This window comes from Lynx canadensis, chromosome D3, assembly GCF_007474595.2.
Source record: "Lynx canadensis isolate LIC74 chromosome D3, mLynCan4.pri.v2, whole genome shotgun sequence".
NCBI classification, from domain to species: domain Eukaryota; kingdom Metazoa; phylum Chordata; class Mammalia; order Carnivora; family Felidae; genus Lynx; species Lynx canadensis.
In genome coordinates, this window is record NC_044314.2 from 57,699,310 (window position 1) to 57,718,537 (window position 19,228).

Sequence of the window (19,228 nt, forward strand, 5' to 3'; positions counted from 1 at the left end):
CCTCACAGATACCATATGGTTTCACTCTTATGTGGATCCTGAGAAACTTAACAGGAACCCATGGGGGAGGGGAAGGAAAAAAAAAAAAAAAAAAAAAAAAAAAAAAAAAAAAAAGGACGTTAGAGGGGGAGAGAGCCAAAGCATAAGAGACTGTTAAAAACTGAGAACAAACTGAGGGTTGATGGGGGGTGGGAGGGAGGGGCGGGTGGGTGATGGGTATGAGGAGGGCACCTTTTGGGATGAGCACTGGGTGTTGTATGGAAACCAATTTGTCAATAAACTTCATATAAAAAAAAAAAAAAAAAAAAATAAAAAAAAAAAAAAAAAAAAAAAAAAAAAAAAAAAAAGGATATAACAGGAAAAATATTTTCAAACAAGGAAACCTACTCATGACATATTGTTAAATTCAAAACCAGTAAAAAAAAAAGTGTGATCATCATAAGTCCTTTTCGCAAATATGCTCACATTTACACACACACGCAAAAAGATGATAAGGCAAAAAATCTAAGTCAGAGTCAGAGCTGAGTATTAGGGAGAAGAGAATTTGTATTTTATTATGTTTTCTGTTCAGTGTTTCTGTAGCTTTTTGTTTTGAAAGAATTCTAGATTCACAGGAAGTTGCAAAAATAGTACAGAGAGGTCCTTTACCCCAATGTTGACATCAATAGAAACATAGTGATAGCAACAATATCAAAGCCAGGAAATTAACATTGGTACAACCCACAGACCTTATTCAGATGTCTCCAATTTTGCATGTATGTGTGCACTCTCTGTCCCTTAAAGTTTTCTTTGCTCTAAGGTCTGTTTCATCTCATGTTAATTTCCTCTCCTGCCTAGGATACTTTAACATGTCCTCTGTGTATATTGAGAACAACATGAGACACTGTTATAATTTTTTGCTTCAGTCGTCTAACATAATTTAGAGAATTTGAGAGAAGTATAATTTGTAATATTTACCCTCATGTTTATGTTTTCTACTCTTCTTTCTTCTTTCTTCTTGTTCCACGTTCCTGTCTTTTATCATTTCCTTTTTGTTCAAAGAAGCTTTGAAAGAAAAAAGTTTTGCCAGAGGTCTGCTCTCCCTTAGTCACAACTTCAGTGCTCTGCACAATTTTTTACTCTGTCCTCCTCTGCAACGTATCAGCTGCCATCTTGGAACAGTGATGGAAACTAGGGATAGCCAAGGTCTGCAGCGGGGATATGAAGACACCTCAAAGCACTCCCCTGCTTCCTGACCTACATCAGATTAGGACCAAGAACAAAGGGCTTTCTCTTCAGGGTGGTGTCAGTATTAATGCCAAAGATAACCCTCTGTATAAAAATGACAGCTCCAAAAGCCACCAGCTGCTCTGTCCAGGGAGCAGTCAATAGTGATATGAGGAAATTAGGTATTTATTAGATCTCAGAAGATCCAAGTTCCAAGTCCTGTTTTGACACAGTGCGTGATCTTGTGTGACCTCTTTGAGTCTGCATCTTCCCATCTTTAAAATGGAAACAATGAGTATCTATTTATGTGGTTGTTAAGAGCTGAACTTGGTCAGTGTTTCAAGACCCTAATTTCTCTATCTTTAAAATGGAGTTAATTATGCCCACCCCTCCTAACCCGCTTTGGGTGAGTTCTCCAAAGGGAACACTTTGGATCATAGAACTCCGGACAAATGAGAAACAGCGTTATGGTCTTTAGTCCTCATGCCAACTTTTCCAGAGTCGGGGTAGTCAGAGTCCTCAGGTGATCATTTTTAGGTAGGTTCATCAAACTGATCCAGTAAGGGGCCTACAGTTAATATTTTGGGCTGGGTGGGTTACAACTATTCAACTCTGCTGTTGTAGCATGAAAGCAGTCATAGACAATACATAAATGAATAAGTATGGCTGTTTTCCAATATAACTTTATTCATTCATACTCACTGAAATTTGAATTTCATACAGTGTTCACAGGTCATAAAATGTTATTTCTCATTTGATTTCTTTTTGAATATTCAAAAACTGCAACAAAAAAAAACTCCTAGGGGGAAAGTCATACGAAAGCAGGTGGAAGACTGGGTCGGCCCATGGGCCATAGTTTGCTAATCTCTGTTCTAAAGGAATTCCCCTGTTACTGATCAGATCTCTAGAATAGCAAAGTCTCTCTCAAGGGTCATTTAAAGATATGGACATGAAAATTGGGAATTCCAATGACTTCATGGGAAGAACAGTTTTAGGACTTGTACAAAGGGGTCATTTGGGGCAAAGGAATATTGAGCAATCGTTGATTACACATTTGAAGGTATTGATTAAATAGCATTCCTAGGGCCAAGCATAATGGATGAAAGAAGGATGTTCACTGAAATTCCATCTGTCAGAAAGTAGGAGAAATAGGATCTCAGTTGCTTTTAGGAGAAAAATATCTTTGGGCAGGAACCTCAAGTAAGTCACTAGGAACATGCTTTTATGCATTGTTAAAAGAATACTGCCATTGAATCATTTGATATCAACCTGGATTATTTTGGCTGAAGACACTAGTCATTGACCAGAATCTTTTCTAAGCCTGCACACTTGAAATTTTGTTTTGTTTTGTTTTCTATTTATTTTTGTTTGGTTGGTTGGCTAGTTGTTTTATAGCCACTACTGAATGTATTCTGCTGCAATTTTCAATAAGAGCCCTGGCTTTTTGAGGCCTCTTAATACCTTTGTTAGGAAAAAAAAATTAGCGTGTTAGTATAAAACCAAAATAAAAAGTAGATTAAAAAAAACGCATATCTGCATTTGCATCTCCTCAGATTTCAATCATTGCAATGAATGAAAAAAAATAACTTTTTTTATTCTTCATTTATTTTGCTTTGTTTCAAGAAGTCATTGTGAAATAAACCCCATCTGTTAGAAAACTACCTTAAGTCTCTCCGTCTGTACTCCAGACCTGCTCTTCTCAGTGGCCCATGGAGCAATGAGTGCTTTTGTGCTTTGGGGTAAGCTGAAGGCTATAAAGCTTGCTGACATCCACAGTAAGCTCCGTGGTCATAAATCCACTGGATGTTTTCAGTCCTCATTTTGCATGGCCTGTCTCCTGTATTTTCCAGTCTGAGCCACTCGCTCCTTTTCCAGCTTCCATGAGGCCATACCTTTTTCTCAATCCCTTTCGCCCACTCACTGCCCATCACCCAGCTATTAATGTAGGAGTTCCTCAAGGCTGGGCTTTCCCCTTCACCGTATATCCAGTCTCTACTCTGGGGCCATCTCGTCAATAACTTTGACATTAGTAGCAACTCTCCACCAATGACCCACAGCTCTATAGGTCTTTGGGCAAGACCTCTCTTCTTTGCCCCAGACCTAGCAATCTGATCTATTCTGTGTCTCTCTTTGGATTCTCAAAGTGTCTCAAGTTCATTCTAAGACTGAATGAATGACGAAATCTATCACCACTACTGCAACCTCTATCTTCTTGCGGTCACCTCTCGCAGTGAACAGCATGAGCACCCATCCTCCAGGGCAGGCCAGAAACGTAGGATTCTCTTTGAAGAGCTCCTTTTCTTATGTTCCTCCAAATCTAAGCTGTTATGGAGGACCATGGACCTTACATTCTAAATGCCACTCAATCCAGCATCTCCTCCCCATTTCCACGGCTACGAGGGAGTAGCACCCTACCATGCACCCCATGCTGGCCTCTCATGAGCATGCTTGCTCTTCCCTAGTCCATTCCCCAAACGCTGACAAAAAACATCTCTAAAAATGCAAACCCGCTCCTTTCAATGCCCCCTGCAACATGCATACACGCAGCAACCATCAGAAAGAACCATTCAGTAGTTTCTTGTTGCCCTCGCTCTGGACTAAATTCCTTCATTTGGTTTTAGCTCTGCACAATCTGGTCCCTGCCTACGTCACCAGGCTCTTCTCTGCTAATGTTGCTCCTACCTCTGTCCTTCACACATGCTGGGCTCTCAGGGTACACTTCCTTACTCCCTTCTTTACCCACTTACTTGCTTCTCCTCCTCGTTCTCATGGTCTTAGTTCAAACAGCAATATTGCAGTGGCATCTCTCCTGATTTCCCAGTTTAGGTCTTAGACAGCTCTCTCTCTCTCTATTTTTTTTTTTCTCGGCAGTTATTATGTTTGTGATTACACGCTGATTTGTGTAATCATTTGGTCAATTTCTATTCCTTCATTAGACTGTAAGCTCCAAGAGAACAGAGACACGGTAGCTTCGCTCACCATTGTATCCAAAGAGCATGGTGCCTGGCATGCGGAAGGCTCTGGGGAAGCGTCCCATGAAAAGAAGGAGAGAGAAGGGGAGAGGGGAGAGTAGGAGTGAAGGTAATGAGGGAGGGAAGGAGACAGAGAGGGAGCAAAGTAAAATAAAGAACAAATCATCCCTAGAAATGGTGTTCAGGGAATCACACCATCACCCAACCTCCATATAAAATCCCTTTTTTGGGGGCGCCTGGGTGGCTCAGTCGGTTGAGCATCCGACTTCAGCTCAGGTCACGATCTTGCAGTCTGTGAGTTCGAGCCCCGCGTCGGGCTCTGGGCTGATGGCTCAGAGCCTGGAGCCTGCTTCTGATTCTGTGTCTCCCTCTCTCTCTGCCCCTCCCCCGTTCATGCTTTGTCTCTCTCTGTCTCAAGAATAAATAAATGTTAAAAAAAATTTTTTTTAATCTCTTTTTTGTTCTACAAAGAGGAGCTGCACATGCCCGCATGTCCACTGTGGAAACCCTCCCCACCTGGGCCCCGCAGGCTTAGAGAGGTTTGTCCCTTTCACCGTGAAAAGCTCCATCTACTAGGACTGTGCTCATGGCATTTCTCAGCCCTTTCATTGTGTCACTCTGGTGGAGACAGAAAGTACAAGACTTGTACCCCTTTACAGCAAACCTGGTGTCCCTGAGATTCTGGAAAGACAGAAGATGAATAGACGTGTCACGACTTCTCACCAGGAGAGTCATCTTGAGGCTTAAGGGAAGTTCTTATTAGAAAATGTCAGGCAGCAGAGAGATGGAATGATTTACTGTACGTGAAAAATGCTGAGGAAATCCTCCAACAAGAGCCTTTGCAAGAATTATTTAGAATTGGAAGATAAAAAATACATATTCTGGAGGGAAAATAATTTTTTTAGTACCTGGTAAACAAAATTTGCTATTGCACTTTGATAATAGTCTCGGTAGCCCCCTTTCTAGGAAGATTTGCTATAAACTGTGGACCTGAATATATGCATGAGGCCAGAGGCCTTGAGATAGCAGGTGCAACATCTCCTCTTTGTCTTGATCAGGGTTTAGGACTCAGGGTTGAAAAATTGAATTCATTTTCTGGCCTTATAAATATTAAAATGCAGTTTTTAATAGAACCTGAGATCTCCTTCATCCGCGTCCCTCTCCAATTGGTCTGTGTGTTTCTACATGAAGGATTGTGCCTGGTTTCTTCCATGAAGACTAGAGAGGCAGTCCCGAAGGCGGTACACAAGTTCACACAAAATAAGTGCTTCTGGGAAAAGGGAGGTTTAAAGTTAGAGAATCTTAGGAAAGCAGGATTAGGAATCTTAAGAAAGCTGCGTGTGTAGGTTTGAGACACTCAGGGAGACATCAGGGCCAAAAGAGGCTGAGAGTGAGACGAAGGAAGCCAGAACATGACAGGCATGAAGGGAGATGCTCTCCTCACCAGCCTGCTTGTCGTGGTTTGTTTTATTAAGACAAAAACAAAACAAAACAAAACAAAAACAAAACCCCACAGTTTTAGGTTCAGAGCAAAATTGAGCAGAAGGTATAGCAATTTCTCGGGGCGCCTGGGTGGCTCAGTCGTTTAAGCTCCGACTTCAGCTCAGGTCATGATCTCACGGTTTGTGGGATCGAGGCCCGCATCGGGCTCTGTGGTGACAGCTCAGAGCCTGGAGCCTGCTTCGGATTTTGTGTCTCCCTCTCTCTCTGTCCCTCCCCTGCTCATGCTCTGTCACTCTCTCTAAAAAATAAATAAACATTTTTTTTTAAGTTAAAAAAAAGAAGGTGCAGCAATTTCTCATATAACTTCCCACCCCGTCCCCTCCCCACATACACAGCCTCTCTTATTATCAACATCCCCCACCAGAGTGGTGCACGTGTTACACATGATGAACATACATGGACCCATTATCACTTGACGTCAGGGTTCGCTCTTGGAGTCGTACATTCAGTCTATGGGTTTGGACAAACGTATGCCATGCATCCACCCTACAACGTTTACACTACCCTAACCATCTCTGTGCCCCACTGTACATCCTTTTCCCAGACCTGGCCTTTCCTTCCTCTAATCAAAACTAGAGCCCCAACGTTGATCTAATTAACCACACATGAGAGAGAGTAAATTTGGTTTGTCCCCTACAAAAATAGGTCCTCTAGAGATTTTTTTTCTTCTTTTGAGGTTGAAGGATAAAGCAACTTAATGCCAAACAACTTACTAGTTCATATGTTGAATTTTCCAGTTAATCATATCTCTTTGGGAAAGGAAGACATGCCAAGCGTCTCCTGGTCGCTGGCCTTTTTCAATAGGAATCAAGGCTGGAACGTGTCTTTGTTTTCATCCTCTTAGCAGAAACTTAGTAATTATTTGTGACTACATCTAAAGCCCCGAATAGATTTCATCTCCTTTTTTAGTTGATGCTGGAAAGCTGAAATATGGAGCTCTTGCTGCCAATCGTGTCTTATGTTTTCAGAATTATCCAAAGATGTAAGTCCATGATATTATGAACTTCCTAACACAGAGTTTTGTCTGTAGTTAGTTTTCATTATTAATTTAACAAATGGGAACCACTGGAAGCAAGACTGCAATCATGTGTTGTTGCCCTGATTTGCTAAGTGACTACTCTTTAAAGCATTAATTGAAAGATAATAATTATATTTCAAAACTAACAACCAGCCAAATGGGGTTCATTCCTAAAGTGCCAAATGCAAAGGTGTTCAGTATAATAGAAACCATTAGTACAATTCATCATGTTAGAGACAAAAGACAGAAATGACCTGTTAACAGATGCCAAGAAGCCAGCTCCTAAATTCTTCCTTTTCTGAAACATTGTGGTTACATGTACACATATAAAAATTAGAAACAGCAAGCATAATGGTAAGAAAAAAACACCCTTTGAATTACAGTGAGAATCGATTTAGGATTTGCAGATTTCTTTTGACATTAATTTAAACATGCTGACAAAGGGGCGCCTGGGTGGCTCAGTCGGTTGAGCGTCTGACTTTGGCTCAGGTCATGATCTCACGGTCCGTGAGTTCGAGCCCCGCGTTGGGCTCTGTGCTGACAGCTCGGAGCCTGGAGCCTGCTTCGGATTCTGTGTGTCTCTCTCTCTGACCCTGCCCCGTTCATGCTCTGTCTCTCTCTGTCTCAAAAATAAATAAACATTAAAAAAAAAATAAAAAAAAATAAACATGCTGACAAAAAAAATGAAATAAGAGGTATTAACAATGGAAAGAAGGAAGCAAAACTGTTGTTATTTTTTGATGACACACTTTTACATATTGAAAACCTGGGATCAACATATGAACAAAAATTGGGAAGAATAAGAAACCTTGTAAGGTGCTGACTTACAAAAAAATATTGAAAAATAAGATATTAAAAGGAATGATGTCAATTCTCCCTAACTTAATCTCTAAATTCAATATGTATAATTCCCGTATACTTCCAAACAGGATGATATTATTGAACAAGATGGTTCCTTATGTTAGCCAAAAAAAAAAAAAAAAAAAAAAAAAAAAAACGCATGAAGTTAAGCATAAAATGTCTGAAAATAAGAGGTAGTGGTTAGCCAGGATATGTGGGAATATAGTGTATTGCCTAGTTGACATCTGTATTAATGGGAGAATATTTGATTATACAGTAAAGAAAAACAATATATATCCAATAAACACATGAAAAAAGTTCAAAGTCAGTACTAACGAAGCAGATACAAATTAAAACAGTTGATGGGAGTGTAACGTGATACAATTTTCTAAAGGCACTTTAACAAGATAACCTCAAGGTGTTTCGATCACTATCATACTTCCCCAGAAGCCTCATGGAGGAAAAGTACTGTCACATCAGCTTGGTGTGGTCCCTGACTACTCCCTGCGCAACATGCAGCATCCAATCTGAAAGGAAGTCATGTTACTTCTACCTTCCAATTATACCCAGAATCGTCCCACGTCCCACCACTTCCTCCTCTTCCACACTGGTCCAGGTACTATGATATATCACCTGAATTATTGTGATACCCTTCTGGCGGATCACTGTGTTTTCTAAAGTTACACACATGCTTCCATATTTATTTTCAGCACTCTGATCAGGAGGATTCTTTTAAAGGACAAATCAGATCACACTGCTCCCTGTCTCTATACTCTGAAGCATCTTAGCTCACCAAGATGGAAAAAAAAATTGAGTCCTTAAAATGGCCTATAAGGCCCTCAAGACCTGGTAACCAACCCCAGTTCATCCAGCTCAGCCTCTGTGACCTTACATCTCCTTACACTCACCTGCTTACTCATTTTGTTCCAGCCAAATTGGCCTTGTCACTGCTCCTCGAGCAGGCTGCGCAGGTGCTCACCTCAGGCCCTTTGCACTGGCTGTGCCTCTGCCTGGAAACTGTGTGGTTCCCCCTCAAGTCTTTCTAGTCTCTGCTTAAATGTCACCAGCTCAGTGAGGCTTATCCTGGTCACTCCCCATTTTCCCACACCTCTTCAACCTGTTCTGTATTTTTTTTTGACACCTATGTATGATTTTCTAACTGACTAATCCATTTTCAATCTGTGTTGATTATAGTCTGTCTCCACTGGATTATAAATTTCATAACGGCAGAGATTTTTGCTTTGTTCACATAGATCTGGCCCTAGCACACAAGCAGCTACTCAGGAATATTTGTTGCATGAATTGCTGAACAATGTTTGCCAGAAGCCTTCCTGCCTGGTAAGGTGTAAATAAATCACTATAATAATCAGATGGAACTCCTTAGAAGCATGGTGCTATCTGACAGGCTCCAGGAAAGCTGGGGAAGGCACGAAGGAAATGGTTGATGTTTTCCTCGTCAGTTCTAGGTAGTTATCTGTCATGTCTTCCAAAAGATTCTCTGGCTGATTACACACTCACACCAACCTCCTACCCATAATAATAATAATAATAATAATAATAATAATAATAATAATAATAAAACAATCAGAACTATAACATGCAATTAGTCCCTTACATTTATATCCCTTTTCACAACTCACTATGATTTTACACTATCTTACAGGATCCTAATGAGAATTTGTAAGTTACATAGGCAAGGTAGAGGGCAACTATGTGATGGATTAAAAATACTACTTTATACCTTGAGTCTACTTCTAGTTTTTGATTACTATTATCATCTTTGTTTTGGATTCACTGTATGAGAGGTTAAATTATACTGAAAGGATATTATGTAAGGTAAAAATGGTTGATGATGCTTCAGAAATTCTCCAGAACAAATGGATAATGGTGGAGAGCTTTGTATTTGTCATTTTTGCCACAGATAATTTGTTCAAAGCTGAGAATTTATATTTGATTTCAAAGCTACTTAAAAGCTCCAAAGAAGATTATTTTTTGACTTATTTTGAAAGCCCACTTTCTGAAAGCAGCCACAAACTCGTGAAAGTTTTACAGAAACCTTAAAGATGATTAGAAGTCTGAGAAGGCTTGACTTGTAAGTGGCCCCATGGGTTTGGAGAGGCTACGTCAGGGGCCAGGCTGAAGGGGGAAGCAGAGAGGGAGAGTGGGGGGCTTTTTGTTCCATAGAGACCACCGCTGACAGACCTGCCAGCCCCCTGGAGTTCTGAGGCTGTCCTTACAAGCTTCAAAATAAGCATAAGTGTCGCCATTTTATTTTATTCTCTAGATGTCCTACAACAGGGGAGGATGTCTCCTATTTGCTAAATTTGCTAAAATTTATGAAGCTATTTCTCAAAAAAGGCTTTCAGGTAGACTTTCTGAATTTTCCTCAGCATGGGAGATTAAAGTTAGAAGACCAATTTACCCATTTTTATTTCTGAGTCTAATGCATTAGCAAACTAATCTCAGGATTGTGAGTTTACGGTTGCGAGTTTATGGCACAGCAAAAGCAGTTGGATTAAAATGGATCCTGGTATTTTAATCATTCAAACATTTGAATCCAGTTGGTGCCTCTAATCCCCTTGGTCACCAAGGAATGTGCACTTTGTAAGTAAAAGCTGCTTTTGGCAAAGAACTATTTTCAGATCTATATGTATTCGATCTTTGATAAGAGGAGAGATGGGGGATTTGGAAATGGGGCATGGAGAAGGTAGAAATGAATTATGTTTTCAAGAAACATTTGAAGTGGCAAACTTGGGAGGAAATTATCCTGGTTCAGGCCAAAGATGTGAAATGTCAGTGTGTGCACATGAGGTGTGTGTATGTGTGTGTGTGTGTGTGTGTGCGTGTGTGTGTGTGTGCATGCGCCGAGAGTATTATCAATGAAAAACTGGTGTTTTATTTGTTTAACCTTCAGAATCAACTGATTAATCACAAATGATCTGTTGAGAATCTCTGAGAAAAATATTTGCCATTAATTACCACATGCTTAACATTTACCAGAACTCACAATCTAACTGTATATAATGTTAGAAAAATAAAGGTAGCCAAATTCCAACTTGATGAATTGAATGATGTTCGAGTGTCTTCCTGTGGCCTACTGGACACTGGGCATGGCATGGCTGAACTGGAGCCACCCTCACACTGAGCCATCGCAGTTGGAGACGTACCTATACCCACACATGCCCTGGTCATTTTCAGCTTAGATTCTAGTTCAGCCATGGAACTTTCACAAATGGAGTTCTAAAGGTTCTCCAAACCTCCAGAGTGTTTATCTAGCTGAGACCACCCTGCATAACACAAGAACATAAAGGGACCCTGCTGGAGAGGGCTAGGCAGAGGTTGAACAATACAGATGGGAGTAATAAGTTAAGGAGGCAATCAGTATTTTGTAGTGCATATCCAAGCCAAAACTTCAGGTAAGTTCATTGGAATGTCAAGGAAATGCATAGGCATACATAGTCATGAGGGCTTTAAGACAAGAAGAGGCCATTCCCAACAGACAAGAAATAGTCTTTTCTGGAACCTGCGGTGCTGGTGGCACACAGAAGGATGGAAGAACTTATATGGGACCACACCAATGACACTGAAGCCACAAAGACCCATGATCTCTAGGTTATGGGCACAGAACCAGGGTTCCAAGGAACCCAGTCTGAAATCCCTTTTTTTTTTAGATAATCTCTGAAGTTCCTCTGACTGTCGCTGCACTGTGAGACTTTAAATAGTACTTTCTGGTTATTAAACACAGTTCTTAAATTTATGTTACAATTTACAAAGGAACGGCATCTAAATGAATGACTGGCCCTTTATATCTCTAATGATTCCCCATAAAACATGGAACCCAGGCTCCATTGATGTACCTGCATATTTACTTAATGGCTACCAAAATTCAAGCCAGACGACAAAAAACAAATACTTGTTAGCCTCTGCATCTTGGAGGCTATAAAACAAAGAGAGTTGAGGGGTTCATGGCTTTTGAAAAAACTTATTTTCACAGCCGCTGTAATAGTGCTTCCATACACAATAAATATCCCCATGATAAACCACGACTACATATGTTGCCTCCTTTAATCCCCAGACAGCTGGATAAGGTAGGTGATGATATGTTTCTCCTGTTACAGATGTTTAGTATGAGGCACCAAGGAGTGGGGTCACTTGCCAGAGGCCCACAGCTGGAAAGGACAAGAACTTGATACTGAGCCCAGACCATGTGGCCGCATATCGAGCGGCTGCCTTCCTGCATCGTTCACCCCCTTGCCTTACAGTCTGATTTCCCAAACTCAGAAATGTCTCCTGAGGCTTGAAATCTTTAACACAGACAAGTGTTAAAACAAGTTCCAAATGTCTTGTCAATGCTAATTTCCACCCAAAATGTATGTCCTCCTATACTTGTGTGTTTCAACAACTGAGAACATAACTTTCCAGTATACTTCAGACCATTTGGATAAATAAATTATGGATTCTCAAGAAGATTAGCAATGTGCCTTTTATGTGCCGTATGCTAGTCTAGAGGCTGGGCCTACAAGGGTAAATTGTTCCCTGTTTTTGAAGAATATAGTTGTGGAGATGGAGGCTGAACATGCCATGTCAGCACCATGCGCCAGGTGCTGTGACAGCAGTTTGCGCAAGGTGCAATGGTCTCACAGAAGGAGGTACCAAACCCAGGTGTTGAAAGGAGAGGCGGCATTAAAGTTGAGCATCAGAGTACAGTAGGAACAGGTCAGGATGAAGAAGGAAAACACTTGGAGGGGGCGGTGTGGCTGAATAAGGAGGTTCTTGAAGGAAACACCATAAAGAAAAGGTCCCAAGCAGGAAAAGCCAAGGTTTTTGCTGGAAATGATGAAGATGTGGACGTTGCTGGAGCTTAAAGGGTTTTCAGGTATCATCCTAAGTGTTAAATCCTCACAGGTGCCTTTCCAACCACCAAGCCATTTAAGTCAGTTTGTTACGGAAACTGGTCTGGATCACCCGGCAGAAGAACCGAGCGGCACTCGGAGATCTTGGAAGGCAGGAGGTTTATTTTACACCGGTGGGCTCAGAGGAGATCATTCTCCAGAGGGCTGAGACCAGAGCATAAACAGAAGGAACAATTTATAGTTTGTTACTTCCGCATTCCTCATTTGTTTCGCGACAAGCAGGGTGGGAAGAAGAACCCTGAAGGGGAGTCTTCAGGCAGGGACTGAGTTTCCCTATCAGTCCTGTTGGCCATCTTATAACAGATTTTTCCCTATCATGTTCCCCTCCTATTCCATGTCAGAACATCGTTTTCAGCTCTTTGTGATGTACAAATTTCCATGTGTTTGTGCATCAACTTTATTTCCCTCCCTCTGGACTGTGAAAAGTATGATGGCAGAGACCAGTTTGTTTTGGTACCCTATGGGAAGCCCATGCCCACCTCGGCCCCTGTATGCAGCAGGTATCTGCTAAATACTGGGCCATTCTGCAACCGCACAGGCAGTTGAAGAGGTTGGCAGGTAGAACTGCTTCCAGCCTGAGACATTAGCAAGAAGACAGAGAGAGGGGTCAGTGCCATGACACATGGTAACCTGAACCTTGGGTATGGCCACTAGAGAACATGGCTGGAAACTCTGTCTCAATCTCAGTTTGTGAGATCCTCAACAGCTGCCGGGAGGATGGTTTTCTCTGAGATCTTGCGACATCTGAATGTGCATTCATCTGTAAAGTTGCACAAAGGTGAAATCCAAACTCAGGTATGGCCCTGAGTTAAGACCCAGCTGCACAGAATGCAGAGCACACTTGCGATCTCTGTCCTTGGTGAGCTGATGTCCACCAAGGATAAATCATTGTCATGTACCAAGTCATGATGCACTGAATGTCAAACTCCCCAACTCAAGGATCTCTTTACTTTGAGCCAAATATTAGTAAAATGGCTATCTTCGTGAAAAGTAAGCCATGAACACACATAACTCTATTCAAAAATAAATGAATACCAGCATTCTTTGCAGAGCTAGATCAAACAAGCCTAAAATTTGTATGGAACCACAAAAGACCCATAATAACCAGAACAATCTGGAAAAAGAAAAACAAAAGGGGAGGCATCATGATTCTGGTGTTCAAGCTATATTACAAAACTGTAGTCATCAAGACAGTGTCTACTAGCAAAAAACAGACACATAGATCAGTGGAACAGAACTAAAAACCCAGAAATGGACCCACAGAAGTAACGGAAGTAACAGACTATATTGTCAACTCATATTTGACAAAGCAGGAAAGACTATCCAATGGAAAAAAGACAGACTCTTCAACAAATGGTGTTGGGAAAACTGGGTGGTGACATGCAGAAGAATGAACCTGGACCACTTTCTTACACCATCCACAAAAACAAATTCAAAATGGATGAAATACTTCAATGTGAGAAAGGAAACCATCAAAATCCTAGGGGAGGACACAGGCAGCAACCTCTTTGACCTCGGCTGGAGCAACTTCTTATTAGACACATCACCAAAAGCATGGGAGACAAAAGCAAACATGAACTATTGGGACTTCATCAAGATAAAAAGCACACTGAAGGAAGCAGTCTATGAAATTAAAATGCAGCCTACAGAATGAGAGAAGATATTTGCAAACAACATATCTGATAAAGGGATAGTATCCAATATCTATAAAGAACTTATCGAACTCAGCACCCAAAACACAACAACAACAACAACAAAGAACCCAGTTAAGAAATGGGCAGAAGACATGAACAGACACTTTTCCAAAGAAGACATCCAGATGGCTAACAAACATGAAAAGATGCTCAACATCACTCATCATCAGGGAAATACAAATCAAAACCACATTGAGATACCACCTCACACCAGTCAGAGTGGCTAAAATTAACCACACAAGAAACAACAGGTGTTAGGGTGTGGAGAAAGGGAAACCCTCTTGCACTGCTGGAGGGAATGCAAACTGGTGCAGCCGCTCTGGAGAATGGTATGAAAGTTCCTTAAAAAAACTAAAAATAGAACCACCCTATTATCTAGCAATTATACTATCAGGTATTTACCCAAAAGATATAAAATACAGAGTTTAAAGGGTACATGCACCCCAATGTTTATAGCAGCACTATCAACAATGGCCAAACTATGGAGAGAGACCAAATGTCCATTGACCGATTAATGGATAATGAAGATATGGTGTGTATATGTATATATACAATGGAATATTCTCAGCCATCAAAATAATGAAATCTTGCCATTTGCAAGGACATGGATGGAGCCAGAATGTATTATGCTAAGTGAAATAAGTCAGAGAAAGACAAATATCACATGATTTCACTCATACATGGAATTTAAGACAATACAGATGAATATATAGGAAGGGATGGGAAAAGAGAAAAAAGGGAAACAAACCACAAGAGACTCTGAACGATAGAGAACAAACTAAGGGGTTGATGGAGGGAGGTGGGTGGGGGATGGGCTAGACGGGTGATGGGTATTATGGAGGGCACTTGTTGTGATGAGCACTAGGCATTGTATGTAAGTGATGAATCACTGAATTCTACTCCTGAAACCAATGTCGCATTGTATATGCACAAACTAAAATGTAAAAAAATAAATAAATAAGCAAAATTATTTTTTAAGAAATGAATGACAATACTTCATCCGAAGACAGAATTTATAAAACTTCCAGGTGAGTGAAGAGTGGCCTGGAGCAAAGCCCGCTTGCCCGGAGGAGAAGCCCTGAAATCCTGGTTCCACCCTCTCTGTGACTCTGAACAAGTTGTGTCACCTGCTGGCCTCATTTTCTCATCCATAAATCAAGTGATGGGTTCAGCTGAACTTTCTGGCCTTTGTAGATGTAATCAACACCTTACGAGTACAAAGGCTTTTCTCACATTTTACTTCTGAGCTCGCAATAGTTTTGTAAAACATCATAATCTGAGATCACGTCATTTGGTAATATCATATGAAATTTACTGTTTGCAATTCTGCCGAAGTACAGTGTGATCATATAGGCAGCACCCTTGTATTGGAGCTTGTCTGTCCTTTATGAAACACTAAATTCTACACCTTTGTGCTCTCAGCCATCTCTTAAAATCACTGGTAAAATGTAGTTAATGCTCAGACACACAAGTCTGAGCTTATAAAAGAACTCATAAAAAACATGCTGAAATAATTCCAAATGAAATATAAAATTGCTCCTAACTCCTGAGAAAAGAGAGGCCCAAGGCCCGAGCTTTCTAAATGTCCCTACTCTCCCGTGCAAGTGTATTCCCACACACGTCTGCACACCCCATCGTACGTTTCCTAAGGATGGAGACTTTCCCTTGTGTCCTTGAGCCAGCTCCCTCCTGCCTCTGCAGAGACCTTGCTTTATTATTTATCCCACTCTCCCTCCTGATGTATCTTCATCTTTATCAACTGTCTGTCGAACAGTTCCCTCTACTCAATCTATAAACATCCCAGCTCTCACTTTCTGAATATGCTGTATTTCATCAATTCTAAGACATACATTTTTCACATTTAACATCTCTGAAATCAGAATGTTTCTTACAATGAAGGACCCTTACAGTTCTTAAGAAGGATTTTTTTTTTCTTTCTTGGAACATAAAATGGGGATGCGCCTTACAACTGATGACATTTTAAATCAGATGCACAAAGCCCTTCTTGGTCCCCTCATAACACCTGCCTTGGGTTAGGCTCTTTGAGACGGTCCTTTGGGTATCCTTTGGATATCTTAGTTAATGAGGATTTAGTATAAGGCGCCATAGACAGAGGAAATAATCCCAGCAGTGCACCAGCCAGGAGCACTGGAAGGTTGTGGCTCATTGGCGAACAGCAGGTACTCTAATGATTCAAGACAGCGCAGATGGTCCAGAAGCAGCCCTGGTGCCAGCTCATGATTCAGCTGCCCTGTCTCTTCTTCTAGAAACTCGGCCTCACATTCAAGATCCCTAAGAGTAAAGATAAAATCAGTTCGGCCAGTCACTACCTGTGCCATCAGGAAGACCCTTTTGCCAGGCTAATGACAGCTTGTATAGATTAGACACCCACCCATTCCAGATTGAATTAGGTGTGGCCAGAAGAGAGACAAGAGGCGGCACCCTACAGATATGTAACTGCTCAGAAGAAGCTGTGGGTTAGGACATGTTCAGAAGCTAACGGGTTTATCTACACACGTTCCTCTAGCTTATACTCTATTTTCAGATTCCCTTTTCATTCCCAGTTTTTAAAAAGAGTGGTCTAAACTTGCTGGTCCCAGCTCCAGTCTTCAACCTGATTCAATCAGGTTTCCCTCCCAATACCTCTGCACAAACTGCTCTGGTTGTGCTGGTCCTCAACCTGACCCTGTGTTTGATTTTCCCAAGGAACTGGTCTCTATCGTACCAGTCACTGGGGCTGCTGCCGCAGACGCCAAGGTAATCCTATTGATGGCCCCCTGGGACCCCCTTCCTCAGGCTATACACCCATCCACTATGGATTCCCCACACTGACTGCTAAGGGCTCAGAGCAAAGTTCGCTCCAGAGAACAGCCCTGAGCTGATGGGAACGCACAGGTGACCCCTGGCTGATGCTGTGGGAGCTGGTCATGCTCCAGAGTGTCATATGGGGTCAGGTTGAGGCCAGATGCTAACTAACCCCTCATCTACCCTTTGTTGCTTCCCCTGCTGGTCCTTTGCCCCTCACTTCTTATAGGTTTTCTCTAAAAACAATCCTTCAATAAATCACAAGCCCAAGAATCTCCACCTCAGGCTGTTGAGAGAGAATCAACTAAGACACCTCGTGCCTTGCAAATCTCTGCTGCATGGACTTCCTTGTTTCCGTGTTCCCCTCCTGCCCCATGTCCCTTAATCCTTAGTGTCTCTTATAGTGGCAGGCTCAACCCTCCCCTTCTCTCACGCCACAGCAGTGGTCCCCAAACCAGCAGACCTGACCCCCTATCTAAATAGCAACCATTTCATATCACTGCCTTTACTATCCTGAAGCAAAGTTCATAGATAACATCACTGCCTTCTACAAGTCTCATTTGCTGATAAATGCAACTGTGTGTGTGTGTGTATGTGTGTGCATATAAGCATAAGTAAATGTCAAATAAGATCTGAATGTAAACATATGACTTGAATGTAAATGTAATTTTATCAGTTCCTTATCAAAATTCAGAAAATACTTTGGGGGCACCTGGGTGACTCAGTCAGTTAAGCCTCTGACTTCAGCTCAGGCCATGATCTCACTGAGTTCGAGCTCCGTATCGGGCTCTCCGCTGCCAGTGCAGAGCCTGCTTCTGATCTTCTATCTCCCTCTCTCTGCCCCTGCCCTGCTCTCTCTCTCTCCCAAAAATCAACAAACACTTAAAAATTTTTTTTAGAGATTCAGAAAATATGTTTTTAGAAAATGCTTTGAAATATGAGAAACCAAAATGTAAATTAGAAATTAAAAATAGTATGGTAATGGGGCGCCTGGGTGGCTTAGTCGGTTAAACATCCAACTTCAGCTCAGGTTGTGATTTCATGATCTGTGGGTTCGAGCCCCGCGTCGGGCGCTGTGCGGACAGCTCGGAGACTGGAGCCTGCTTCGGATTCTGTGTCTCCCTCTCTCTCTGCCCCTCCCCTGTTCATGCTCTGTCTTTCTCTGTCTCAAAAATAAAATAAGACATTAAAAAAAATCAATAGTATAGTAGTGAAGAACAAGAGCTCTGGAACCAGACTGCCAGGGTTTGAATTCCATAAATTTTATTTTAATAGCTGTGTGGTCTTATGCAAGTTGCTTAACGTTTCTGCACCTCGATTTCCTGTTTACCTACTTGAAAGAGCTTTGTAAGAAGCAAATTAAAAAAAACATTTATGGGGCACCTCAGTGGATCAGTAGGTTAAGTGTCCAACTTTGGCTCAGTTTATGTTCTCACTATTCGTGAGTTCGAGCCCCACATTGGGCTCTGTGCTGTCAGCACAGAGCCTGCTTTGGATCCTCTGTTCCCCTCTCTTTCTGCCTCTCTCTCTCTCAAAAGTAAATAAACACTAAAAAACAAAAACAACGTATTTACGTATGCCTGGCATAATGTGAGTTTCAATGTATGTTTTGACACTAAATCATATTTTCTTTTGTTTTAGCAATGTTGACAACCTCTTATTTTTTTTAAGATTTTATTTTAAGTAATCTCTACACCTAACATGGGGCTCAAACTCACGACCCCGAGATCAAAAGTCACATGCTCTACCAATGGAGCCAGCCAGGTGCCCCGTTAACCTCTTCCTTTTCCACAACAAGGCCGGATGGTAAATAGTTCAGGCTTTGTGGACCATACACAATCTCTGTCATACGTTTTCCTTTTTTTTTTTACTACTATCCTTTAGAAATGGAAAAGTTGGCTGTGAGCCTTAGCCTGGCGACTCTGTTTCAGTTAAAGACCACACATAGGTAACATGCAAAGAAAAGATTCCATGTGCATACACCCTTTTCATTCTTGTCAAACCTGTACAAACAGTTAAACGTAAAGAAAAGTAAGGAGAGAAACATGATACTCATGTACTCTTCATCCAGTAATATAAATGTTAAGTTATGGATATTTACTTTGCTTTTCCTCTTTTCCAGACCACACAGAGCAAGTACTCACAAGTTACTGTGTACCCTCCCCATCTGTGGCAAGTCACCAAAATCGGTGACATTTTCTTCTTGGACCTGAGGTTAAATACAGTCCCCAGACTTCCATGCAGTTAGGTGTGAGCACGTGACTGCATTCTGGACAC